The following is a 27,322-nucleotide window of genomic DNA, read 5'->3' as shown; positions in this document are numbered from 1 at the left end:
CAGGAGGAGGGGGCATTCGCAGTGCTCAAAGGGACAGGGCTGGCAGCTGTGGAGTCCCCCTCTGCACAGGCAGTCGGTGTTCCCTGCTTTATGGATAACCTCCAGCGTTAAACACTTGCAGAGGGTTTGAAGGACATGGAAAGGTTTCTAAAACACTATGGGAAGGGCCAGGATTTTGTTGTCCTTTGGCTTTGCTTTGTATTTCCAGGTGTTCCTGAGCCACCAGAACCCTGAACTCCCATCTCATGGTGTCAGAGGAGGAGAGGGGTGGCTCCTTATAGCTGTCTTGTTTTGACAGCCCCCATCCCTTAAAGTGTCAACCAAAACCACTCTGGGGTCTCTTGTTTCTCTCTTGTATCAAGAGGCCGTTTTCCAGGGTGGAAGGGAGACGCAAGGAGATGGGAAGAGCTGCACTGGTCCTACCAGTAACCTTGGGCCCCATCTACTGGTTCTTCTCCCACTTTGATAGAGGGATTTAAGGCTCTCCTCTCCCAGGACGCAACACTGACCCACGTCCTGAAGCACCATGGTGCCCATCAAAGTTGCAGCACGGAATGCTCCCTGTAGCCTAAACACCATGCTAATCAAAGGCCTTCAGCACCAGCACTGCCTTGGACCCCAGATGAGTTGCGTGTCCCACAGCCACCTCGTCCTCGCACAAGATGAGGTTTCCATTGCCATGATTTCCTTCAGGAGCCAGGCCTGTTCTCCCTGCCTCGGTGCACACTCAGCACAGCTAACGGCACACCATAGCTGGGGTAGAATGAATGGGGCAGCAGAAGCAAGAGGGATCAACAAGGGTTTCTGGTGAGCTCAGAAGCACAAACAAGCGTGAGCAACTCGCAGTAAGTTTTCCCTCCTGCTCTGTGCGTGTCACTTTATTCCAGGGTAATTAAAGGACGCTCTAAAATCGTGATTAATGGGCTTTTTAGCTTCAGAGAACTCCAATCTTTGATGTTAGTTGCTTAAACTTTCCTTTTACTTTGCCACTGAGGAATGGAAATAAAGCAAGCATGGCATGAACGGGTTTATTCCTCCTTTCATTTTACTTACTGCAGGGAAGCTCTAACAGTGGCATGGATAGAACTGAGCTTCTGATAATACCAATCCTAAACCAGCACCATTCACAGTCCATTCCCTGGGCCAGGGACTGAGGGAATGAGGTGCTTCCTTTCTCTTCAGCAATACCAGCAAACCTCAGACACACAAAGCCTGGTTTTCTGCTTAGTTTGAGCCACTGATTGAAGTAATGCCTCTCGAGGGTGCTTGGGTTTATTTCATAGGGCTATTTTTAACCATGGGTGAATTTATACATGATGGAGAGTTAAGAATTAAATCAGTTCTAATTGCCCTTATTTTCCCTTCTGGTCGAGATCCGGACCCCATACCCTGCATTCCATGTCTTGCTGTAAAGATGATGGAGGTGCCTGCTCCCAGAACAGCATTCCCAGCCCACCAGCAGCCTACATGGCCAATAGTGTTTCTTCAAGAATAATTGTTGTCTTGCCTGTTCTCCATTTCCCATTTCTCTGCTCAGCCTTTCCCTGTACATCCATAAACACAGAGCCGACTGAAGAACTTCCCTGCCCAGAGCCACTGAGCATCCCAGTTGGATCCCCCCAGCAAGGCAGGGCAGGGCTGTGCCGTTTCTTGCTGTGGTTTCACAGAAACTGCTCTGATGCACTGCAATCCCCCTGAACACCGATGACACCTAAACTCCTGAATGCCTTGAGGTGTCCAACCCCATGGGATTTGCCTGAAGCCCAGTGGAACCCATGGGATCAGCAGAGGTTTGAACCTGCACCCTAGAAGTGACCAAGTCACTGCAGGGAGGAAGCACGAAGGCAGATTGGAGCTTGGGTAAATATATTCATCCATCAGCCTATACATAAGCATCAGTTTCTTGAAGCCTTATTGACAGTGGTTTTCTTCATGGTTCTATTCAGGCTTTGAACAAATCCTGCCTGACACACGCTCTTCCTTCCAGCTATTGGTAACGTGTCACACCTACATGCAGATTATGGATGCTTTTCATTCAATTGCTCTTGGAAGAAGAAAGGAGGAGAGGAAAAGGGGGGGAAGAGCCAACTTTAATACTCTACAGTAGCACAAACCTCCTGGGCTTAAAGCAGCGTTCAGGTAGACACATCTGGTGAAATGCATCACCTCAAATTAGTATCAAGGGTATTGAGATTCTAAGACGACTGGCAGACAATTCTTCTTCTAATGTACTGCTTTTGAGATTGTTGAAGAAACTTGAATCCCAAATCTCCTGTGAAATGAGTGATACTAAACATGCCTGCTCAAATACTGAAAGTGAAGATCAAAGACGCAGTGTCCAAATTGGCTTTGCAAACAAAGCAAGCCCAGGGATCCCCAAGAGGATGTGGTGCTAATTTTATCAGATCTCCTTGACTTCTCCCTCCCAACACTTTGTCATTTAAGGAAAATCATAGTAATGAGCATGCATTTCTGGAACCGGCAGAACGTCGCTGTAACACAGACTCCTTCCCTTTTAAGTGCATGTTGTGCAAGTCACCTAATAGCCTTCATCTACTTTAAATGAACAATGGGGATGTTTCACTGCCTGAAAGCTGCCTACATCGTAGTCCCTGAACCACACATCCACAGACACACACATTCTGCCATGAATATTTCAATACAGCCCAGCCTTTCAGATCGATACAGGCAACTCTCAAGTTCCATTGATTTTTCAGAGGTTTGGCTCACAAGGGTGATAAAATATTTCTCAGGTTATGAAACCCGAGTTCAGGAGCTCTTGCTGACACTTCAGCATTTACTAGACCCATCTCCCTCTGTCTCGATTTATGACTAAGCAATAAGGCTTGGTCAGGTGGGCAGTATCATCCCATAGGGCCCACTTAGGGTCAAAAAGAGAAGTCAGGATAATAGGACAGCCCTTAAGGTGCCTAAACTTCTGTTTTCTGAGGTAATCACTTATTCTTTTCCACATGCCCTTACTCCAGCATTCATTAGCCAGCCAGTGAAATTCCCTTTCAGTACCTCTGTAAGCTGTCAGAAAGAACGGGACACCGAAGCAGACACCAAATAAAGCAACTCCCCGCTGAGGCAAGGAAGCTAATCCTCTCCATATGGAAAGGAAATATACTTAATTATGTATTTATGCATGTCGTTGCAGGCTTATATCTTGTTTCACTTTCATCCACAATGATCCAAACCTATTGAAATATAATGAGTAAACATTTCTGGGTTTACAATAACACAAGCACACGGTTGCTCAGTGTTTCCCAACCGTTTCCTTGCAGGACATGGCAATTGAGCGTGGTTGTTACTGGCACTGAAGCGGCACCCAGGGAAGCCAGTCATGGACTATGACTCCATTGTGTTAAGGTGTTTATAATCACAAAACCCAGAAGGCAATCACTGGCCCCAAAGAGTTTCCCACTGAGCTGAAGACACGTTTTGAGTTAGGAGGTGGAATCTGTGGACTCTGGTTGCAATATTCCAGTTATTCCCTCCAAGACAGGGATCTCTGCATAACAAAGAATGACATTTTTGATCCAGTGGATAGCTCACTGTCAGTGGAGGATCCAGGCTGTTTGCTGACCCCTGCCAAGAGACCTGTTGCACGTGACAGGCTAGCAATGTTCCCTGCCCCATGTACCTCAGTTTCCTTTTGTCCCCTTCTAACTGTTTGTATTCAATCCATTGGGGTAGGGATTGACTACATCATGTCCAGGCAAAGACCTCACCTCAAGGCGAGTAGAATATACACAAGCAACAACTCTTACACTAGAATCTACCCAGGCAACATTAACATGTTTTAAAGGTCATAAACACATTTCAAACATTAGAATTCGATCTTTTAAATCACAAGGAACATCTCTCACTGGAGGTACCCAAGGGCAGGCTGATGAGCTGCGGATCAGCAAACAGCAGTTTGCACGTACAGACATAGAGGCAAGGCTTAGTTCAGTTTCCCTATTTGTTCTTTAATAGTCCTACACCCAACGTGGCACCTAGCACTGAAGCACCACAAGGCATTCTGGTGAGAAGATGACTGCTTGTTATTCCTTGTGAACAGATCACAGGATAAAAACGAGGTTAACTGACTTGACCCACCGGAGCGATCGGTCCACGGCAGCTGTATCGATCCCCCACTGCCTCCTCCAGCTCTCCCTCCATTTTGCCAGCTCTTTTTTGTTTTCAGGAATTAGGATTCATGTTTCATCACTTGAAATTTCAGGACCTTGATCTTGGACCAACCTGGTTAAGTGGGACAAGTCCTACAGGCTCTCATTGCCCACCCTTCCCCAGGACACGTAGCTGCTGTTTACCACACACAATAGGCAGGATGCTCCCTGGCATTGCAGGGAACACGTTCATTACATTGCAATGGGAAATCTGGAATTGCAGAGTTGCATGTTAGAGGTATTAATAGGATGTTAATTACTGGCTAGTAGACACAGGGGCTGTATTACTGTGTCCATAACCCATTCAGCAGCAGTGGAAAGCTGTTCTTGCACTGAAGTGTTAGTGTGATACGAGGGATGCGAGCAAAAGACCAGAGGCCATTTCTGATAGTGGGGTTCAGACCCTGGCCCTTGGGGGCACCATGTGGCTGTCTCCAGCTGAGACCAGACCCTCAAGCATTCAGTTCCACTTTTCTTATTACCTTCACCATTTCAGGCCCTTTAGTCATTCTGAATACTTCTATTTGACTACAGCAGGCCTCTGGCCTCTGTTTCCTGAGGGGAAACAATTTTGTCTGGACCAGACTGTCCTTGGTTACAAACACCAGGAAAAGCCAAGGAATCAGCACTCTGTTGTGTGTCGAGTTGCCCAAACAGCAGATGCTTTCCTCCCTAGGAAAGTGTACTCACACTTGTGTGCATTGCCCTCAATATTTAGCCTTTTATATTTGACTGCATTAATTGTATATGCTTCATTTGCTGGCCTTAGACAAACTCAAGCCCTTCTAAAGGGGCTGGCACTTCTACCTCCATCCTCTGCTTTCAGATAAAGTAAGCTAAAACATGTATTTCCCATACATACACAAGACAATACTGGAAAGAGAAGTTCTCAAGAACACCTCCATAACTTAAAATCCTAAATCAGGCAAGTACATTTGAAGCATCATGCTCAAAAAAGCCTGGATATAGAAGTGCTAAATCAATAGTAGGGATGATGTTTGATACTTTGGGAAAAGAAACAAAATTCCAGTTAATCATTTAGCCTAAGACACAGTTTGGTACCTTGACTCCTGGCCTTACCCTGGAAATCATCAGCAAATCTCTTCTGAAATATGTTCTTTTAAAAGACAAATCTTGTACCAGATCCTAAGCTGCTTTTTGGTAGTTCAGGGGTATAATCCTACCTCTGTTTCTTTGTTTGAAGCTATATATAGTATCATTAATATTAGCCTTTTTTATCCAGTAACATCAAGGGGCACTTTGAGCCCAGGGATACCCGTGCTATCTGCTGGATGTGATGTGGCAGGAGGCTGTCCCAGCCCTGTGTGGATTACAGAGAAGTTCTGAGAAGCAAGAGGAGTGCAGAAGGAAGCGGTCAGATTCACAGGCTCAGTGGCCAAGGCAAGGGGGAAACCCAGGAGAGCCATGCCCTGAGCTGCAGCCTGCAATTCTAAAAGGCATCACGAAGAACATCAGCATTTTATTTTCAGACTTATTCATGCAAACAGGATTCCTGTGCCCAGGCAAAGACCCGCTGCTATACCTGAACTGCTCTGGTCTATGTCTGACCTCGAGAACGCAGCTGAATTGCACTTAGACACATAGAAAAGCTCATTTAAGAGAGCCTCCCTTGAAGTAGCTTTCCCAAGCTGACAGAGCTTGGCACCGGAGTCCAGCTTGCCCAATTCCATTCTTCCCCCACCCATGTGATGGGTTTTAAGGTTTTTAGGAAGAAAAAACACACTTCATTTCACTTCTTCACACAAAATCTGGCTTTCAACCCCTGCCTAAGAGAGTTCATCATTCCCCTCATTTAAACACATTTCAGATAGGTTCAGCAGCACAGTTCAATGAAACGAAGAGGAGCTCTGTAGTTGCATCCCAACTTGCCACTTCAAAACCAGAGCGCGAGTGCATGCCATCCAGTCAAGATCCATACCTCCCATGGCAGCAATACCTTCCAAGAATCCTAAGTTAGTTAAAACCCACATCAAAACCCCATGTTGGCCATCTCTAACCAAATTACACTCTTCAAGCTGTTCACTCCCCAAACCCCATAAAATGCTTTCTGATATTTCCCCACACCCAGTGTTAAACTGTAATTGCTGCTGGATCTTTTTGCCCCGCTTGAATAATCGCTGTTAGATTTGCCACTTTATAGTCCTTGGGAATGTGACCTGTCATTATAAAGCTTCTAAAAATATCAGTTAACACTTTACAATATTCTCTCCCTTATTTCCTTCTGCAGCAATGGATGTGCCCTCCCTGGACCAGATACGTGATCTGCCTTGGAGCCTGAAACTGTCAGCAAGAGTTTTTGCAGTCATTTGCGCTGTAACACCTTTAACATGCCTGGGAATAGAAAGGCAGATCTTTAACTGATGGAGACCAGCATAGCTCCACTGATTTTAAGAGTTCCCCCCGTTTTCATCAGTTGGAGAGAATTTCTATGCATTTAACTTCGTTTAAAAACCCAAATTCACACATTTCTCACTCTTTACAAGGCTTAACCCGAATGCTACATGGAAAATCAAACTCATGCAATAAGAACAGCTGTTACTAAACAACAGATTGTCAGTCTAACTTGAGAATGTATTTCAGGACACCTCTGATGTGAGGACTAGTTGAAACTATCAATATGCTTCATTATCTCCCCGAACTGGACCCTCAGTTTATAAGCTCAGTGCCTCATCTTCCAAGGTGCCAAGAAACCACATTTGCAATGGCAGCTGTGTGGAGCAGGGTGGGCAGAAGGCAGGGGTTTTTGCAGCAACAGTCTCATACGGGACAGGTTACACACAGGGACCCTTCTGAAGAGAAGGGAGTTGAACACAGAAGATTTGCTGAAAGCCCAATCATTTCTAGTGCAGTCACAACCTTTTTTAACCTTTTCCCTCTCCCCGTCCTCAGCAGGTTTGTACAGGTTTTCAGCAGCACTGGCACTCAGATTCCCATCCCTTAAACCCCTCAACCACAGCCACTGTTGTTATTTATAGTTGTACAATACATACAACCCTGTTGCTCCAGCTTGCAGTCTCTTTGCAGACTTATTCTCTGACATCCCAAACCACAGTGTCCAACTAGAATATTCAGAAGCCTATTTCTTGGCCAACGAAGAAAGCTCCTTATAAAGAGAAGGATAAGTATGCATCGCCAATCTCAGACTTTATGCATTCTTCCTTCCCAGCACAGCCCCAAGTGGTTCTATAGCACAGCCTCATCTTTTAGTTTAAGCACAGGAATCATACTAACACTCTGCTGCAATAAGCCCAGGTCTCCAGAGGAAGGGAGGAAGGATTGAGTCAGCTATATTCAGCATTGTTGCTAAAACTCCACAGTAGGCTGACCCCATGGCCTTTTCCAACAATCTTTAATACCCAGTGTTACATGATTCCTAACGGCACTTTTTTGGCGCTGGACAGGGCAGAGGTCAAGGTCTGGAATGTCACCAGGGCTGCTACTTACTGAGGAGAGACAATTAGACGATTGTCTAGACAAGTGAGCTCTGTGCTGTGTGTGATACGCATGCAATCAGCTCTCGGAGGTGATAGAAACAAGCTGCCGAGGCACCACGGTTTCCTTTGCAGCCTCCTCCTTCTTTTTCTGGGGATCTCTTGTGTTCTTCCTCTGTGTGTGCTCTTCCCTACAACTCTCCTCCTCTGCATCTGACAGCTCTGCTGCCAGAAACAAGGCAGCTGTGGACATTACAGTTGCAGAACAGAGTACTTCAGCCATTGAGACAAAGAGCTTGACCAGTGTAATTCTCCAAGCTCAGTGCTTGGCCATTTACAGCTATTATTTATGTTATAGCATTATTTATGCAACATACAGAATCTGTAACAGGACAGCTTAAGAACTCTAACCTAAACTAACATCCATTCTCTGGCAGACACACAGATCTAAGAAAAGAACTGAAATCGCATTTCCAAAATCCAGGAAAGTGCATTAGGCCACCGAGTTACTGCATTAAAAACGACCAAACCAACCAAAACCAGTCAGCCAGACCATTATTGCCCAACACCTCAGGCTGTATATGCTTAAGATGACCCAAACCCCATCTATTACTCACTGGAGGTAGGGGAAAACTATCACCACAGTTTATTTACTGCAAAATACTGATAATGACATCTTGGAGTTCTTGAACACTTCTAATTCCAATGATCTCCAAGTATTTTCTTGTGGCTGTAGCTCACCAAACAATGTAATCACAGGATTAAAATCCCATTTACTCCAACAGAATGTGCTCAAGTGCTTTGCTGAACTGGGGACTAAATTATTAACATTTACATGCCTGTAAGGCAGAAATTATCTCTCCAGTTTTACAGATGAGAAGAAAATGAGGCTTGCAGAGAAACTCATGGAGACTTACACTCCATGACTCCAGGTATGTCCAAATCAAACAGAGGGATGCACAAGAATCCAAAACCAACAGACTAGAGGCAGACCCTTAGCTTTGCGTGTTCATCCCTGTGCCACAGAGACCAGACTTGCATGCATGAGAAGAAACAGGACTATATGGGAAAGATGAGTGCACTGAATATATATAGTCTAGAAACTGAATTTATATAGCCTAGAAAAATTATCTCAGAACAGGCACCCAGTTCTAGATTTAGACCTGGCAAACCGGCACAAACTCAGCCTATTAAATCCAAATCTTGCCTCTGGGTTCACAAAAGGCTTATGAAAATATGAGACTTTTCAAGCTCTAGGGCCTGCAGGAAACCCCTTGTGGATGGCTCTCTTACCCAGAGCTGTTTTACAGGACCTTCTCAAGCAAAACCTGCAGCACACAATGTCCTGGGAATCCTTCCCCCAACTTTCTAAGAGGGACTTTGGAAGAGACGTGTCTCAGGGGAATCCTCCTTGTGTTTTACACAGAACCCACCCACGTGTAAAGGGGGTATTTTTTGGCCCCCTGCTGTGTAGATACAAAGCTCACAGCTCCCTCTCTCACTGCCTTGATTTAAAGAGCTCCCAATAACCTGGGACATAACAGCAAACTTTACACAGAGCGAACATTAAGCGAGGGCAAATCCCCTCTTACATCACCCAAAGGCTGCCTATATCCCAGTTAAGAGAATCTCCAGGACGTGTTTTCTCACATTCCTCAAATGAGGCACTTGGGCTTTGGCCTTTTGTGGGTTGGGTTTTTTTAAACCAGCTTTTGTCAGATGGGTTTGTCTGAAACTTTCTTGTAAAGCCCTGAACAAGTTCTGCTGAGCAAAGCCAGGTCTGCATTTACTATTCTCCAAGCTTCCAAGGCACCTTCTTGTACTATAACTGCACCATGAGAGCGCAGTGATATAAACCTGGGGAAACGAATCAAGGCTGTTAGTATCCAAACTGTTGAATGCAAAACTTCTGTTTGTGAGCCTCAGAGGCTCCTTAAAGGGCAAGGAACGTCATCAGCCTAAGCATGGCAGGAGCTACGAGTTGGTTAAAGCTTGGTTTAGCACAGTTTCTTTTAGGTTCAGAGCCACATTCTATTAAGAATAGCTCGCTTGAAAAACATCTGTTCAAATACTCCTTGTTGTCTAGACCACTGACAGAGTCAGATCCAGAGATGTCCAACAAATATTAATGAAGGCCTTGCTAAAGCCACAGAGGAATGGAGATGCAGGAGAAGGTAATTAACCCACCTTGCTGAAAACAAGATTAACAAGTGCATTCCAAGCTCTGGATTGCCAGTGGTACCACTGTGTTCCACAGCGACTCCTGTGCCACACTGCCCACTAGTTGCTTCCAAGGTTTCAGTGACAAGTATCCTAAGAGAGACACATGAACTCCACTGCCTCCAGTAGTGTCAAGATGTGGTGCTCAGCATGACTACCACTTCTTCTAGGTACCTGTCCACATAGCTCTGTGCCCAACTAAGCTTCGTTCTTCTGGTTCTGGTTACTAAGAACTATACATAAAATTATTGCTACTGTGGGGATTGTGAAATTTTCTTTCTAAAAATTAAGAGGAATAGAAAATTTACACGTGCGCGAGTTGATTTGGTTTAGTTCACACGAAGTGTTTTATCTACAGAAATCACTGTCAGAAGATTAAAGGGGAGAACACCTAAATAGTGTTAATATTTGATATTAGAATATTTATATATGTAATATATATAAAATAAATAGAAGAAAATACATATCTGCACTTAAGTAAAGTAGTGGTAAGCTCTGAGAGTGCAGTACCCTGGGCTCTTCCACACATGGACAGAACACAACCACCAGTTACCATTTGCTCTAGCTTTGCTACAAAACCTCTCTTAGTCCTGAGCTGTACATTTGCTACTGATAAAGGGAAGCATCTTCTAGCACACTGGTCCTCACCCCCATCTGCAGATGCAGCTGAAAACGAAGGAATACCTGGAGAGAGCCTTCAACCCTGAGGGTGGTAGGTAAGTAATCCATGGGTTCAGGAAAGAGCCCCCCCTTTACTGCTTGCAATAGAGGGCCAGGGGCAGATTATCCACAGAGCCCTACAACAGCTCCTGCTTTGATGAGACCAGGGGAGAATTTAATGATAGGCTGCTCTCTGTACGGGGGCTGGAACAGCTCCAGTCCTGTCTGGCCCAAATGATCCTGGGACTCAAAAGTCAGCCTTTTCTTTCCTAGAATGCCTGATGCAATAGGAATCCACTCCAGGAGTCATTTCTGTTGCATTATAAACAAACAATAAAAGATGAGTGTTTGTGCAGCCTGTGCAGACTTTATAGCAACAGTACAGTAAATGGGAACCTTTAGCTTATATTGCTACTTCTGTGATATGTTAAATCACTTTAACTTCCATTGGAGCAATTCTCCTGTAGAAAAAAGGGCCCTTCCTCCTTCCTTCATATAATTTGACCCCCAGGGCATAAGAGCTTTCTCCTCTGCAGCTCCTGCCCATCAGTGCATCTTCTTAGCATCTCTTTTCCCCTTCACCTCATTCACACTCTCTTCTAAACTCAGCTGGAAGCATCTCTTTTCCCCTTTGCCCATGACTCTTAATTTCTCTCTCCCTTGGCAGTTATTTAACTCATTAACTGAATTAATTTTAACCCTAAAGCACTTTGGGTGAATAGATTTTATGAAAGATCTGATACAAAATAAAGTCTTGGGGGCCTTATGCCACTGTAGGTGCACAAAGGAGCCTTGGTGTAACTGAGAATCAGACCCTTATTTCCCAGATTCTACATGGAGTTTAATCTCAGTGCGACTTACAGATTCCATTTAATGACAAAGCGGCTCTTTGATTGATAAAGGTCCCAGGCCTCTGATGCAGACTAAATAGCCAAGCATCCTGAACAGTGGAAAAATTATTCTTGGACATGTATGAAAGAAGACTCTCCATCACTTTCTCACATATGCTTCTTAGAAAAATTCCTTTTCATTTCAGAATGCTGTTTTATAAGGAAATATTAAGAGGAGAGAGGGCTTTGCCTTTTGCTCCAAGAGGTGGCTGTTTGGCGAGGGAAAAAAACAAAGTCAACATAGAAATAGCATGGAAGCGCCCTACAGAAGGTTTATTTTGCTCGGTGCACCCATGGCTTCAAAACTCAGGGAAGTTAGGTCAATTAAACTTGTGTGCAGCAAAATTGCACTGGAGACAAGAGTCTACGGACATGAGGTATTGATTGTAACCTGCTAGCACCCAGAAAGGGGCATTTTCAGCTGCCTGTGCCTGGGAGGTTTCTGAGCCTCCAATTTTCCACATAAATGCTCAGGAAAGGAGGAGGGGAGCCTGCAGAAGCCCAAGGTATGCTCAGAACAACCAAAGGGAATTATGGCCCTTCAGCACAGTTACATTCCATAGACTATCACACAGCTTCTGACTCACATCTTCATGAGATTCATAATATCTACATTCAGATATGTGTACATGTACATATATATAAGTGTCTAATTCTAAAAGGACAATTACTGGCCACCACTACCTACTCTCTAGCACTGTGAAACTCATTGCAGCGAGATGATCCTTTATAGAAGAAGGCAATGTTCAATGCACTCTGCTTCCAGTCTGGGTCTACCACAAACCTCAGCTTCAAAGATCAGTTCTTCACCAACACAACTCCTTCAAAAGGGCATGCATTAGAGAACAAGAAGTGAGCCGTGGAATCATGTTCTGCTTCCCATCGCTGCCACCTACTTGCTAAATAACCTTGAGCAAGTCACTTCCCAAATCCACTTTTCTTCCCAATGCTTCCTTGTTCAGACCTTCAGCTCCTTGGGACAAGGACACCGTGTGTGAGAGGTACACAGGTTTAACGCTTGGAGCTATATATTGTTACCATAAACATCCATACTAGCACACATTGGAATAAGCTTTCAGATAAGAGGGAAAAAATCCCGTTCACTGAAAGGGAAGTCAGCATCTGTTTGAAGAGCCGCTCTGGCACACGAACACCTCAGCCCATTTTTATTCCAATGGATTTATTTCACTATATCTGAAAGTTTCATCAACTTCTGTAGAAGGAAAAGAGGGAAAAAAGAAGAGGAGGTGGGGGGGGAGGAAACCTGCCTGTGAGTGCTGCCAGTTTCTCCATTACAGATACTCACACACTGTAATCACAGGCGCTAAAGAACTTGCTCTGATCTGCTCAGAACAGATGACCTCGCAGCTCTTTCCTCACCTGTAATTTCTAGATTTCAGCTGATTTAAAAGACTGCGAGGAAACAAAACGCTGTTCATAGTTCAGTGCCAAAGAGAAGCCCGTGTATCAGGAACACGTCTGTCTGTTTCTGATACAGGGAGTAAATTGACTCCAAATACAGCCCTGGACTTGTTGGTCGTTTTCCCTCGAAGCAGTAAATAAGGAGCAGGGCTGGGAAGCTAAGCCAAGCTAATTTGGCCAGTTATTATTTGACTGAAAGGTGATAGGGAACGTTTAAACGTTAAAGGTTTATACCCTTCTTGTTAGTGGCATCACTCAATCACGACTACTAAGCCTCCAAGTGAAGGGATTGCAACTACCGAGGGAATTACTCACTCCAACCAGGAAATGTGGGGTTTGTTAGTTCAAACAGCATCTGTAGGAAGCTGGTAAACAACAGCTGAGATGATGAAAGATCACATCAACTCCTTGCTTTGAAGTAAAAGATATTAAAACCACGAGTGTACAAGTTCCTATTATAGCTCAGCCCCCCCCGCATGCTGATCCCCAAGAACCTGGCATGGTTGTAGTTGCTGCATAACAAGCTGTATAATAAAAATCCATAAAAATATCAACGAGGCACTTGAAAGTGACATGGAAAAGCGAGGGAATTTGTGGTGATGCTGCCATTACAGGCGATTTGTTCCTTTATGCCTGGAACAAAATCAAACATTCTTCCAGGCCCGGAGTGACATTTGGAGTCTCAGAAACTTCAGATCGGTTGTCACCTGGATGGGCAGATTGTGGGTACTGAAAAGCAGAACCATTACAAGCATTTGTGCATGGGGTGTGTGGCAGATTTGTGCATGAGCACAAGGACAAGGGGTCAGATTTTAACAGCAGACTCATTGAAGTGCGAGTTCTCCCTGCGTTAGGTGTTTGTTGGCAATTACAAAAGTACAAAAACGAGTCAGGGGCTGCTGCCTCTTGGCATGTTAAAGGGCTGCAGGTTAAATGCCTACGGTGCTTTGGAGCTGCTCGTCAAAGTTGCTCCAGGAAGTTCTGTTACATGACAGTACTGAGAATCAAGCACACACATCTTAGATTCCCATTGCTGTCAGCTTCTATCATTTTAGTCCACTCCACCCATAGTGAAAAATCTCCTCACCTGCTCCTTACCCAACATCTGCTTTCTCCATCTCTTCTAAATCCCCTCACTGTTTGGTATTGTGTTTCCCTCTTCTTTCCCTTCCAGGAACCACTCCACCTTGCTTTTTCCTCTGAGCTAACTAACCCCATCATGCATTCCACCCTCACCAAAACTGGCGCCTACAGAATCCAGCTGATAGACAGCAGAGACCCAGGCTTTAGTTCAGCTCTCTGGTGCTCCTATGCTGCAGTCATTTCTCTGTCTAAGCCATTCTTCTATAAAATAAGGATAACAATTTACATCTTTATTTGCAAAATGCTTTGAGATCTTGACATGAAAAGAGCCAAAGAGCAAGCATGAATAATATATGAGCACTACAGGACAAGAGATGGGTTTTTCCTGTTCCTACCACACCAATTGAAATGTTTTTACCTGCGTAAATGTTTTTTCCACAACAAACCTTTTCAATAAGCATTTTCCCCTACTTCTTTTAAAACCCTTTAGCTTTAAGAATTGCCTGTTCAGGAAGATCTCTAAAACCAATCACCCTCACAATGTGGACTCACTTTCTAGAGCCTCACACTTCCCTGCTGTTTCCTCTCTCTGCATTCTCCTTCCCCAGCAAGGTACCCCAGATTCCATACTTTTGTAACCATGCCTTTATATGTATTAGAGCAATACAGGCATATACAGTCAAACTGGAACTTGTCCATTTGTCAGAAGGTGCCTGGAAGCTGAAATACTCAGAGGTATTTTGCCATCTCATTTGTTTGATTAGTTGCCTTTCAGCACATGTAAATCTATTTATTTAGGATGCCACGCAACAGAGTGCTTCAGGGTACAGCACACCCAGCTTCCGCAGAAAACAAACATCCTAGGCCTTGACCCTGCAATAAACCCCACACCAGCAGCTTTATGTCTTCAGCATAGCAGTGGTTATGACTTGAAAATCTTAAAAGTAACTGCTGCTCCCAAATGAAGGAATGCTAAAGGATATGGATCCGAGTGTGAGACTACATCTCAGGGATACCAGGGCAAACCAGTATCTTTCAGAAGACGTAATCTTCATAAAGTCTTCCTGGCCCTTAAAAATGATGGTCAAACAATAGCAATCCCTCCTCAGTGCAAGTCCCATCCCTTCCTGAAGTCTTTGGCAGCCACCCTTAGAGAAATAGAGTTCAGATGCAATAAAAGCAGATACTCCAGAGACTCCACAGAGCCATCTAGGATTCCCATTCCCCCTTTTTGGTTTTGTTTGTTTGGGATTTTTTTAGGCACAATCACCATGACAGGCTGTAGAACCTCAGGTATAAAGCCCCAAGATAGATGGGAGATGCAGCCAGACATCCCTGCTCACCTTCATCTCTTCTTTCCCTTTATGGAGGCTATAAACGACCACATTTGTGTGTCAAAAACCTGTGTATGAGTATGAGCCACAGACTGATATGAGGCAATGGATTATGAACTACTGGTGACAGATGTACTCCATGGCTCTCCCATGGTTTCCAGCTCTGGGTGGAAAACTAGCCACTTTCCTTGAGCAAACCAAGTGGCTTTTGCTGTAGCATTTTGCTAAAGCCAAAGCTGAGCACAAATAGGTCCAGATTTTGCTTGTCAGTATAGAGTACGTGTTCCAAGGGCTGGGAGGAAAAGCGGGGTATGAGGAGGACTTGACTCTCGATGCTCCTGACCTAAGCTCAGCTGTTAGACTACAACATCACCTCTCTTTTTCCAGCACAGAGCTGCTGGGTCTGATTCGATCAATTCTTTGAAATGCAGAATGTGAAAACAAATCTGTTGAGGTTTTCTCCCTGATCACAAGACTTTGCACCTTTGTGGATGAGCACAGTGAGGAACACACACTCTGCAAAGGAATTCATCAGATCTCAGGAAAGAACATGCAGGCTTGGAGAAGCATCCTTCCCAGCAGCTTCCAAAGTAACAACTGGTGACAAAAGTTAAACTGCATTCCCAAGTGCCCTAAATGTGACAGATTAGAGCCACCAAGGTAGAAGGAAATATCCGTGTGTTAGGAGGACACACTGATCACCACAAATGCATCTTTATGAAACAACTGCAGTCAGCTGTCAGCACACGCGGTTCTTTCACTTCCCCCCTTCCCTCATCTAAAGGTATCTGCTGCATTATGGGGCTACAAGTAATGCAATAAAAAAGCATTTCAAGTTTCATTTGACTCTTGTTGCACTGTACACCAGAGCTGCATGCTTTACAAGTCTACCAGAGTGAAATAAAAAGTAAGACTTCCTGTATGTCTGCTCTGCTGCTCAGGTTATGAGGCAGAGAAAAAAGTATCTATATATCAGTAATTGCTTTACATATAAATGTGAAAACAATTTTAGAACTCCCTGGTCCTGTATCAACATGCATACGTCTTTTACCAGCTCTGAACTGCCTATTATCATCACACATAAGAGCAATGATAAAGGAGAAGGTTATACTCCACAGTTCTATGTTAACCTGTTTATACCCAAGCATTTGCAAAATTACCTTGAGGTGTATCTAGGGATGCTGAGGGCTCTACAGCTTCTTGCATTGTGCAAGGAGTAGCAATGTAAAAATCTAGGAACATCACCCCTGGCCCTGCTACCTTCCAAAGCCACAGAGCACAGCAGAGGAATCTTCAGCAGCCTCCAATACAGCCCCTGTATCAGCTTGCAGATGCTGATGGCTGTGTTACATTGCTATGGTGTTACACTGATGCTGAAAGTACAACAGAAAATACTCACTTCTATGGATTTCACTGGATCAAAAGAAAAGCCAGATTCTGGGTAGCTGACATACAGCCTTGCACCAAACTAAGTGCATGGGTTTAAAACCCATTCATTGTACTGATATTTCAGTGCTGATCTATCCACGTAAACTAGCCCCATATTCCACTACATCCATCGACAACAGCCCATACACTCCACCAAGAAAAAAAAAAAGAAAATCAATACTATGCAATTAAAAATATTTCTTTTAAGTAGCAGTAACCTGTCTTTTCCTTTGGCAAAGACAGCCAAAAGCTTGTATATAGCACATACCCAACAGAAACAAACCTGAGTGGACATGCTCCTCAAGGAAACCCTGGGGAGCTGAGTGCCACTTGAGGGAGAAACAAAGCACTTACCTCAGTGTAATGCACTGCCAGAAACCATTTAAAAAGCAAAACCCAACAACCAGCAACCCAGAGCACTCCAGCTATTCACCCTGCCTGCTGTGTATGGCCCTGCACTCCAGTGTATCTACGGAGTAGTAGTTAAAGCTCTTTGAAAGAGGACTGAAATTTAGCAGCTGTATTAATGAATGCATTGAATAGCAAGTATGTGCACTGCAAACAAACTTTAGCAGCTGTATTAATGAATGCATTGAATAGCAAGTATGTGCACTGCAAACAAACTGAGTTTGAGCCTTATTACATGAGGAAACCCTTGGAGCCAGCCCTTCTGCAAGCCACTGTCATTAGTGGGGACCTGCAGAAGTCCTTGCATGGCCCCAGGAGCCTGTAGAATGATTTCTTGGGTTTTAAGGTCAACAAGTACCATCGGGTCATTTAGCCCAATGTCCTGAATAGCACAGGCCAGAGAGTTTCACCAAAAGAAACACCCCGTGACAAATTAAGTATCTGATCCAAAGACAAAGAAAGCCTTCCCTGGTGCAGCAGTGTCTTCAGTTCTGTCGAGTTGCTAGTACTGGGTTTACCAAGCATTGCTTTGTACAAAGATCTGAACGGATGTCTATTAAAAGCCCTGGTCTTGAGCAGCTCAGAAACCCTATAAAATGAGGAGAGCATTTGATTCCTAAGGAGAAAGTAAAAGATCAACAGGCAAACTAAGCTGGACTTGAACTTGAAACATCACAGACTGCTTGGGTGCCAACAGAGGCAGTCTGAACACCAGCCAGAATGCTTCAGGTTCTGATTTAGTGCCCAATGAAATCAATTATTGATTTCAGCAGGAGTTGGAGGATGTCTGATGGGAATTGCCCAAAGGGACACAGGAAGTTTGTGGCAGAGCTGAGAACCAACCCAGCTCTCCAGACTTTCCATTTAACCATATGTCCTGCTGTCCTTTTACATTTCTCTGTATTCTCTGTAGAAGCGACTCCCCCCACCTCTGCCCCCCTGCTCTGCTAAGAAGAAGTGGATGGCACTTTAACTCTCCTAGCTGCGCTCTGTCAGCTCTCACTGCCACTTGGGATGTGCTGTCGCTTCCATGGAAACAGATTCATGAATCCTTTTCCCAGGAAATGCCTCCAAACTGCCTTCATTTTGTTTTGCTGTTGTTTCTAGGCAAGTCTGTGTGCACATGTGCATGCTGAGGCTGGAGGACTTGTGCTGCTATTTAATGTAGAAATAACCTTTTGGAAACCAAATTGGGTGCAACATCAATGGCATTGTAAAATATTCTTTTTTTTCCAAAGGATTTCCCCTCTTCTGCCTGGGGTTTCTTTGCCAACACTGGTCCTGCCATTTAGATGGCACGTGGCTATTAAAATGTTCACCCACCTATTTGCATCAGTCATGGTCAAGGACAGACAGTTGTGTTGCAGTGAAAGAGAAGGGGAATCTCTACCACAGCAGGTCTGGTTACAAGGATGCAGCTCACTCTAAATGCTTGCACTAACATGGCTCATGCTTTCCACCACCTTGGGCAATACTGGGGGTTGGAGTATAACAGAAGACTTGACACTCTACAGCCTGGGCGGCCAAGCCAGAAGTTGGGCAAGATCAGTATCACATACTGAATCAAGGCCCGACAAGGAAATGTAATTCACATGGACAGTGATTTACAGCCAAGCAGGTCCCCTTATACCCGAGGAGAAATTAAAGGGGAGAGCAGTCCATAGAAAAGACTGCAGAGCACATCAAGTCACAGAGACAACGATCAGCTTCACCCACCCGACACAGGTTTCTCTCCATCAATACCAACAAGCAAAGCTGCCAGCTCTGAGCCCTGCTTTACCCCCCATGCTTACAGGACAGCATTCTCAGAGAGAATAGAGGACTATGGAAGTCCTGAACTCCGATCCTCAGTTCATTGCCAGACAAACAGAACACCCCTTGTCAGCTTAAATGGCTTTAACCTGCCAGAGGGGAGGTTGAAATGAGCTCTTAGGCAGAAGCTCTTCCCTGTGAGGGTGCTGAGGCGCTGGCACAGGGTGCCCAGAAAAGCTGTGGCTGCCCCATCCCTGGCAGTGTTCAAGGCCAGGTTGGACACAGGGGCTTGGAGCAAGCTGCTCTATGGAAGGTGCCCCTGCCCATGGCAGGGGGTTCGAACTGGATGAGTTTTAAGGTGTCTGTTTAGAGCTGTATGTGCCTTGTGCTTTAGTCCTTTACTGGTCCTCTGTCTGCTGGTAGATGACATCTGCTTGGGGTGACTGAGAGCACCAAGACACTGGTTCCTATTTGTTACAGGTATTTCCTTTCTGTGTGAGAAGGGGAGAGATGTTTTGTTCTGTGTAATTGGGAACTTGGAAGGTTCTTGCACTCTTGATGTTCAGAGTGAGAACTTCACTTCTGCTGCAGCTTTTGGGCTTCATCTGCATGAAACACCTTTTATTGAGCTGCTAAGAGGATGATTTTCCTTTAAAGACCACAAGCCCAAGTCTTTAGTAAATGGGAACCATAAGAAGCCTTTAAAAAGGGGCCACTGTAGAGCAAGGCAGTATCATGGTGGCAATTACATAAGTAACTCAAGGCACTGGCATCGGGATAACTGCAAGGGACTCTTAGTGAGGGCTGGGACACTCGCCCTCCGTAAATCTCATGATGATATGATAATAAACCTCTCCTATCTTCTGTTGTTCACCTTTCAATCTATGTAAAGGTAACTCTGTGGAGTACACACTGAATGTAATCCTCCTGAACATACAGAAGTGCTTCAGTCATGGACATCACCCAGGAATTCCAAGTTAACCCTAACAACAGGCCTTAGCACATGAATTCAGCCAAATTGCAAAATTCAGTGTGACACAAGTGAACACGACAGCAGGATGCTGATCTGAACCAATTGCACAGCTTTTTCATCCAGTCTTCAGAGAAAATAGAAACCAGTGTATGAACAGCAGTGACCCCAGTAACACACATTCCTGGTAAGAGCAGTGTCTGAAGCCAACTCAAATACGACAAGGGTTAAGCTACTCAACCTAGTGAAGCTGTCTGTAAGAGGGGCAGAGAAACTTTTCTCTGTCATGTCCTTGTACCAACTTCCAATGTACAACAAACGATTTTGGCTGCAAAGGAGAATTCTCCCACTGTTACATCTGCAATGCTAGTGCACTCCACAGACACCGTGTTGGTTTCATGTAGCATAATAGCCTGAGGGAAACCCTTTTCTTATTTCACTCCCCTCTCGCCCTCTTTTTCCTCCATCCTGCAAACAATTCATTAGAAAGCTACACCTAAATTATAAACTCCCAACTTTACGGAGGAAACAAATTTACTTGAGATTCCGAATGGCTGCTATGTCCAGATTGGAGAGAAGCAGCTGGTTTGGAAATGTTGCCTTTTTCTTTGTTCCGAATGCTATTTAAACATTGGCAGGGGGCCTCATTAAAGATGAATCGATGAATTAGTAAGTAGTGTTGTAGCCAGAAGAGACAGCATGTGCTCCTGTGGTGAAAACAGATTTACACAAAAGAAAGGAAGGGAGGGGGAGAAAATACCCCAGCTCAATGTGTAACAAAGTCAGTGTTTTACAATATTCTATCAGAGCTGCACCAATCCCAGGCAGGATCCATCACAATTTCCAATATAAATTCATATTTGGGGAGAGAAGTTGGAACTGGCTGCAAAGTTTCCTCTGGGCTAAAATGTAATAGACAAGTTCTGAACCCTAGAGCATTTTAGTTACCAAAATGTTATGAAGTGTGAAATAATAATAATTAGGCATATAACATGGGAATCACAAAACACAAAGATATAATCCAGCTGAAAAAGCAAAGAGAGATATCAGATCCACTATCACAATTGATGTATGCAGGCATTAATATGTTAATAGCACCTTAGTTTTGGCACCAGACTTCAATGGAAGTCTCAGAAAAAAGGATCAGCTTTAGCCATGCAACTGCAGGGGGGTTTCACATAGTCCACGATGATGAGGGGATAAATATCAGGGGACAGACCAAAAGTGGAACTGCTTATCTGACTCTGAAATGCAAAGAAGTCAGGGAAGACAAAAGACCTGTCACAGCTCCTGCCCTCAGTACAATACTTACTCTTTTGGCCTTTATCTCTTGCTCCAGCACCAGGAGATGCAAAGGTAGCTCCACACTGTAGTAATGAGAATGGTGCTTCCCATCTTACAACTGAATATAGCCTGCGCATCACCTACTCACAGGCACGTGCCCACCATCAAACAACTGGACGTCAACCTTCTCCTGTGCCACCAGGAGATAACATTACATTACAAATCAGAGCAAATTACTAAGGCCTGAAAACGGAGAACTGAGGCACAAAGAGGTTTCGTGATTTACTCAAGGTCACCCTGGGAATCTTGAGCAAAGGCTGAATCCAGACCCCTCCTATTCAATACCTGTTCATCTATGACCTATCCTGCAAAGCAGAAACTGAAGGAATATAAGCAACTACCAAGTAAACATATGATTTCTGAGTGACTCCAGTGGGTTTTTAACTCATATATAGAATATATATATATTGCTCCAGATGGCAAGACTGATTCATTTCAGGTCCATCACTATTAATAAACCTCAAGAAGAGTCCTAAAAACTTGCAAGACACTAGTTGCTCTTCTACAGTTGCCAGAGGACCATTTATCCTACTTTGTTTTTAGCCACATCAAGGGTTGGGAGCAAATAAAGATCAATGTCATTTCTGTTTTGATTGCTACAAGGCTGGGCTTTCTCTGTTGTTACATCACTCATTAACTATCTGGTTCAAGACACTTTGCATCCTATCTATTTTTCTTGCCTTAAAGGCAAAACCTAAGCCGTTCATGCTGAACATGGCCTAAATTAGTGACCTTCACACAGGAGAAAGCAAGACGCTGAGCAGTTGGGTAACTTAGCACTGGCACAAGAGCATCCCAAGCCACAGCTAGGACTGGAAATACCTGCCTGCAATTGAGATCTTTCCACTACCTCCTCCGAAAGCAAAGGAACATGCATGGGTTTTCACCTGAATTCCATCTCCCCTCCATACAGAGGCACTATGAGAGAAATACCTAGGGTAATAGAAAGTTCTTTATCAAACCCAGCCCTGCCCTCACACAATCAGGTGACAAGAGCTGCCAGTCTGTGCTAAAGGTGGAGAGCAAACACTTTGACTTCCTTTTCAACCCAACTTCTGAGGTCTTTATAGAATCACAGAATAGTTCGGGCTGGAAAGGACCGCAAGATCATCCAGTTCCAACCCCCTGCCATGGGCAGGGACACCTCACACTAAACCAAGGCTTTGTCCAACCTGGCCTTGAACACCACCAGGGATGGAGCATTCACAACCTCCCTGGGCAACCCATTCCAGTGCCTCACCACCCTAACAGGAAAGAATTTCCTCCTTAGATCCAATCTAAACTTCCCCTGTTTAAGTTTGAACCCATTACCCCTTGTCCTGTCACTACAGTCCCTAATGAAGAGTCCCTCCCCAGCATCCCTATAGCCCCCCTTCAGATACTGGAAGGCTGCTCTGAGGTGTCCACACAGCCTTCTCTTCTCCACCTTAAGTTTGTTATTAGGGATGGTAAGAACAGGGGTTTTTAATTAACTTTATGTCCCAAGACTCCTCCGCAACTGCTCCATGTACATTATTGTTCCCGGTGACTCCCTGTGACCATGACCCACATTCTCACTAACACAGAGGTTTGATCTGAGGCAGAACTGAGCCCATCAAGAAGCAAGACAGGACTCCCTGATCCACAGCAGGCAGTCACACCGGACCTAACTTGATGGCTTAAGTTAGAGCAACCCAGAGGACACTCCTACACATAGAGTGAGAATCCGCCTGATTGGACTCAGCAGCACATGAAAATTAGGTGCCATCAGATTTTCTGTCTACCTTATCATGTGCACCTCTATAAGAACACATTAATGTAGACCCTCCCTCCGCAAATAATTGCCATTGGCGAAGTCCCATCACTTCAATCCCAACTGGGTAAAGTAAAATGGTAAAATCGGAAGTTTTGCTCTGTTTGCTTCCATAGTAAATAGCATTTTATTCCTTAAACCCCAAATTAATTACCTGCAAAATAAAATACCACTTAGCATAAATAAAGGGAACAATATTTGGTGCATAAATCATACTCTGATTTAAATGAACTGCTAAAGAAAAAGAGGAATGGGGAAAATCCTCCCTCAGATTGTTTTTTAGCTCAGACTAAGCATCACCAAGAGAAATGCCAAAGGTGAGATGGAATCCGAGTGACTAATTATTCAAATCAAGGGGACAGAAAGGCTACAATAAAAGGCTGAGAACAGGTAGAGAGAAGCAAGAGAAACAACAACAAAAAAAAAAGGGTAGAGAAATAATGGGCAATTGAATGCCAAAGGAGTTTCAGGGTTACAGCCCAGCAATGGTTAACACATCCTCGCAGCAGAACGTGCCTTCCAAAGAAATAAATAAATGAATAAATCTTTGCTCACTATTCTCCTAAACCACCATGGCTTCCATTCAAAAGGCTTGTTTCAGCCCCGGCTGCTCCTCTTTGGAGGCTTTGCTGCACTTTCTCAAGGTAGGATCATAAAAAAAATATTGTACCTTAAAAAAAAATGTACTTGAATCTATTGATTTCTGCTGTACTAAAGCCCCTGACATTCTGGCGCGATGAAGATATTGCTCTGGACCCTGTGTGCCTCCTCATACTTCTCCTCTGCTTATGAGGGTCTCTAAGGATGGTATTAAAGATATTGTAGTTCCCACTTTCCGACTCTGGGATATCAGCGAGATTCTCCTGTGTAAAGAATAATTATCAGCACTGCTGTTACCTCTAGTAAGTGTGTAATTACATGCTCTGTTTTGTGGGCTGTAGGCTGTGCAATTTTAAATTATACAGTAATGACAAATTCTCTCTTTTTCACCACCTTCTTCCAAATAATAATAATCATCAGCATCAGCGTCGTAATGAAAGAAACAAAAGCTGCTTCTCAGGTTAGAATTAGCAGTTTCCATTTGGTTCTGGAATTCTTTTTGCCTTTAAGATAGAAAGGAGCTTTGAAATCTCAAATTTTGGCTGAAAAATAGAAGAATAAAGATAATAGAGGAGAAAGGGAATGAATAAAAGGACAGAGAGTGAATACAGATGAAGCCTTAACACAGAGAGAGAGCAAAGGCATGGAATAATATTTGATTCCATTCACCCAACAGAATTTGCCCTGCTTTTATTGGGAAGTCTGGTCAATAGCAGGAGCCCAATGCACTCTGGAATCCTTTCCCAAAAGTGGAAGGTACCTCTTCACGAGCCCCAGATCGAGATTTCTTTGAGTGCAGAATGAAAGCAGCGCTCAGGGAAGGAAATTAGCCTGACCATGATAAACAACATGTAGTGCAAAGTGCGTGTAATCGGTTCAAGAGATCAGATGTCAGAGTGCTCCCTCGTTTGTCCCTTGCTCATCACACCAATTAGTGATTAAATATTAAAACAAGACCACGAGCTATGTGCAGAGATTGCTGGTAGCTCTCAGAAGTGCTTCTATGCCCACACAAAGGCAGAAGACACATTCACTGGCACCCTGAGCCTGTTCAAAAAGCAAGGAATAAACCCAAAAATGCATCTGCAGCAATGCAAAAGCAACATTTCTCTGTGCCAGAGGGAGAAAGCTTTTTTTCCCCTGAACTGAGCAGATCTTCTCAGTGTCTGGTGTATTTGCTTTCAAGAGAATTACAACAGTTTGTATTTGCTGAAAATTTGGTTCATAACTCTGGTTTTATTTTTCTGCTCCGACCAAGGTTTACATATATTCATGTGCCCTTTAGGGAAAGTTTTATAGTGATTACTGGGGAGAAACCCAAAAGGGACCTATATAAATACACCTCTAAAACCTTCAGGGTTTGAATTAGATCATTTCCATGGGATTTTTCAAGTAGGGGGCTTACAGGCTATCCTATGCAATTCAGTGGTTTGGATACAACCCTAAATGAAATTCTGTAGGACAAAATCAAAATTCATTTGGGTATTAGTTACTATTTGGGCTTCTTTTTGTTTATTTCCAACAGGAGGATGCTGGTTTAATTCCCACTATCCCAACAAGTAATGACATTTGAACTGTTGCTATTTACAGTACCATTTCCAAGTAAATATTCACATGAGGGAAACATGTAGGGGCATGTCCCATGAGCATACAGGTATTGCAGTAGCATTCTGTCAAGCTCTGCTACTATAGAAAGCAAGGGTTAGGAAGAAAGTTAATAACCTGACATTTTGGCTTGCAAACTACAGGAATGAGTATCCTTTGCAGAACAATTACAAGAGACTGGTTTTCCAGCTCCCAGTGGGAGGACAATCCTGCCTGGAAACTGGTACAGCCAAAGGCATTTGGTTGCTAGAAAGTAGATGTAGTTTTTATAGCTGTTCCATGTCACCTCTGAGGAAAAATAGTAACTTTAACACAAGTGGCCCACTCTTTATCTTTTGAATCAACTTGTGATTCGATCCAATGTCTCCAAGTTCTAAAATCAGCATATTATCAACACAAAAACTGAATCATATTGCTCTAAGGCATTGCTGAGGCATACTTAACTTTACTTAACTACATATTGAGGACTAGACATTGCGGATCACAGGTCTACTGGTCTGAAAATGGGAAGAGCCAAATACCAGTTACGGCATAACTAGCTTCCTTCACAACTTATTCTCCCCAGATGAGAAGTTTCTGCCTAATAAAGCAGCAAATTGCAGCTCATGAAAACCCATTCTTCACATGTTCTTTAAGACAAAGGCAACGTCTCACAGACAGAAGAAGAAATAAATATGCTGCTAAAATACATGGCTGTGCTTGGCTTAGCAGTGATTCCATTCTAATACCTCTAGATGGGAAGGTTTCCCTTCAGTTCAAACATACTCACACTGCAAAGGTTTTGGTATGTATGAGCTGCTGCATCTCCTTGGCAATCAAACTGCCACTGACAGTAAGATCTTGAAAGATGCTGAGCACGGTGGCCCCATTCCAGAAGAGCAACTTGTGTTTAAGCATCAGTAACCTCGGTGAGGCAGGGCTGATTTCAGGTGATAAAATAGTACCTTTTCACCCTATTTTTGTCTGTACAGAAAGTAATGGAACATTAGCACCTCTTACACTATTTCACATCCATCTTGTACGACTTAATACAGTACTCCAGAAGGTTTCCACTAGCACTAAGAGATCTCTTTCTCATCCTCAGTTTTACAGCTCTTTTAGTCATTATGGCAGTGTACTACTGACATGGAAGGCAAAGAGAACAGCTTGGAATCAGCTCCCACTGGAAGTCAGTGAGATCTGGGGACTAACTTGCCTTGGAAAAATCCTCTCTGTTAACATCTGTGGGACTAGTTAGGTGCTTATGTGTGTTACAGGATCAGACTCAAAAGACAAGAATCAAGCCTTAAAAGAACCAGGTGAGGGACAGACACAACTGGGACCTGAAAAATAGGAATTAAGTCAAGCATGCAAAATTGTCATAAAAATTTACCAGGCCAGGGACTAAATATACGCGTCTCTCCCTTACAAAACCTCATGGAGAAAGTTATAAAAATTAATAGGCACCAGGTCAACAGCAGTCTGCAGGAATAAAACAGGGTGCCATAGAAATGCCTCCAAAATCTACAAGGAAAGGTGAAGTTTGAAGTCTGTTTTCTTTTTTGAAACTCTCATATTTTAAATTCTGCCAAAGAAACCAAAGGCTAAGAGAAGTGCAGAGGAGGAAACAACTGACAAATGTCATGAAGATACAGGGGGAAAAAAATGCTATTGTACCTGTCTTGAAAAGAAAGTTACTTGCCCATAGCTAGTAGAATTTTACTCCTGAGTTACATCTCAGATGAACTAGAATGGTATTCTACTCTTCTTGATAAATCCTAGAGGAAATTCACTTGAATAGCATCTTTAATCTGTGAGTGTTATCTTGTCTATTTTGTTCTGTGACTTTTTGAGAGGTTCTGTGCACACTGAACAATAGGTACCTCAGAAAAAAGCTCAAGCAAAAGCCAACGCTTCATAGCTTAGGAAATGAGACTGGGAGGCAAATGGCCAAGATGCTAGCCGAGATGATGGGAAGCTTTGCTTCATGGCCACACCACTGCATTACAGAGGTGGTGTGAAGATCAACACAGCAAAGACCAGGAGTCATTTAAGATCTGCAAAAAGCCAGAAGCAGCTGCATGAAGCAAACTGATTCACAAGCAAGCAAACCTCTTTAAGCTAAAATAAAGTTAAACCTTCAATTGCAGGGCACAACCTGATGACACTTAGGACTTGATCTGACAACCAGTATTGCAGCTATCCCCA

The 27,322-nt window shown here is 43.8% G+C and overlaps 1 long non-coding RNA gene across 2 annotated transcripts in view; it reads right to left on the bottom strand.

Moving 5' to 3' along the window:
- LOC133279102 (uncharacterized) overlaps window positions 1–27,322 on the bottom strand; it is a 71,291-nt gene that overhangs the window by 1,937 nt on the left and 42,032 nt on the right. The window contains exon 5 of one of the 2 annotated variants that reach the window (XR_009746772.1): window positions 16,197–16,609. The exons of the other annotated variant lie outside the window; for it this stretch is intronic. This is a non-coding gene — a long non-coding RNA (uncharacterized LOC133279102). Of the gene's footprint in view, window positions 1–16,196; window positions 16,610–27,322 lie in introns of those variants that run through there. 2 annotated transcript variants of the gene reach the window in all.

The sequence above is a fragment of the Pezoporus flaviventris genome, unplaced genomic scaffold (assembly GCF_033815535.1).
Source record: "Pezoporus flaviventris isolate CSIRO_AGI_PZ_B2104156 unplaced genomic scaffold, CSIRO_AGI_Pfla_v1 ptg000071l, whole genome shotgun sequence".
Classification (NCBI taxonomy): Eukaryota; Metazoa; Chordata; class Aves; order Psittaciformes; family Psittacidae; genus Pezoporus; species Pezoporus flaviventris.
The sequence above is the reverse complement of the archived record's forward strand: the minus strand, read 5'-3'. Positions and strand labels throughout refer to the sequence as shown.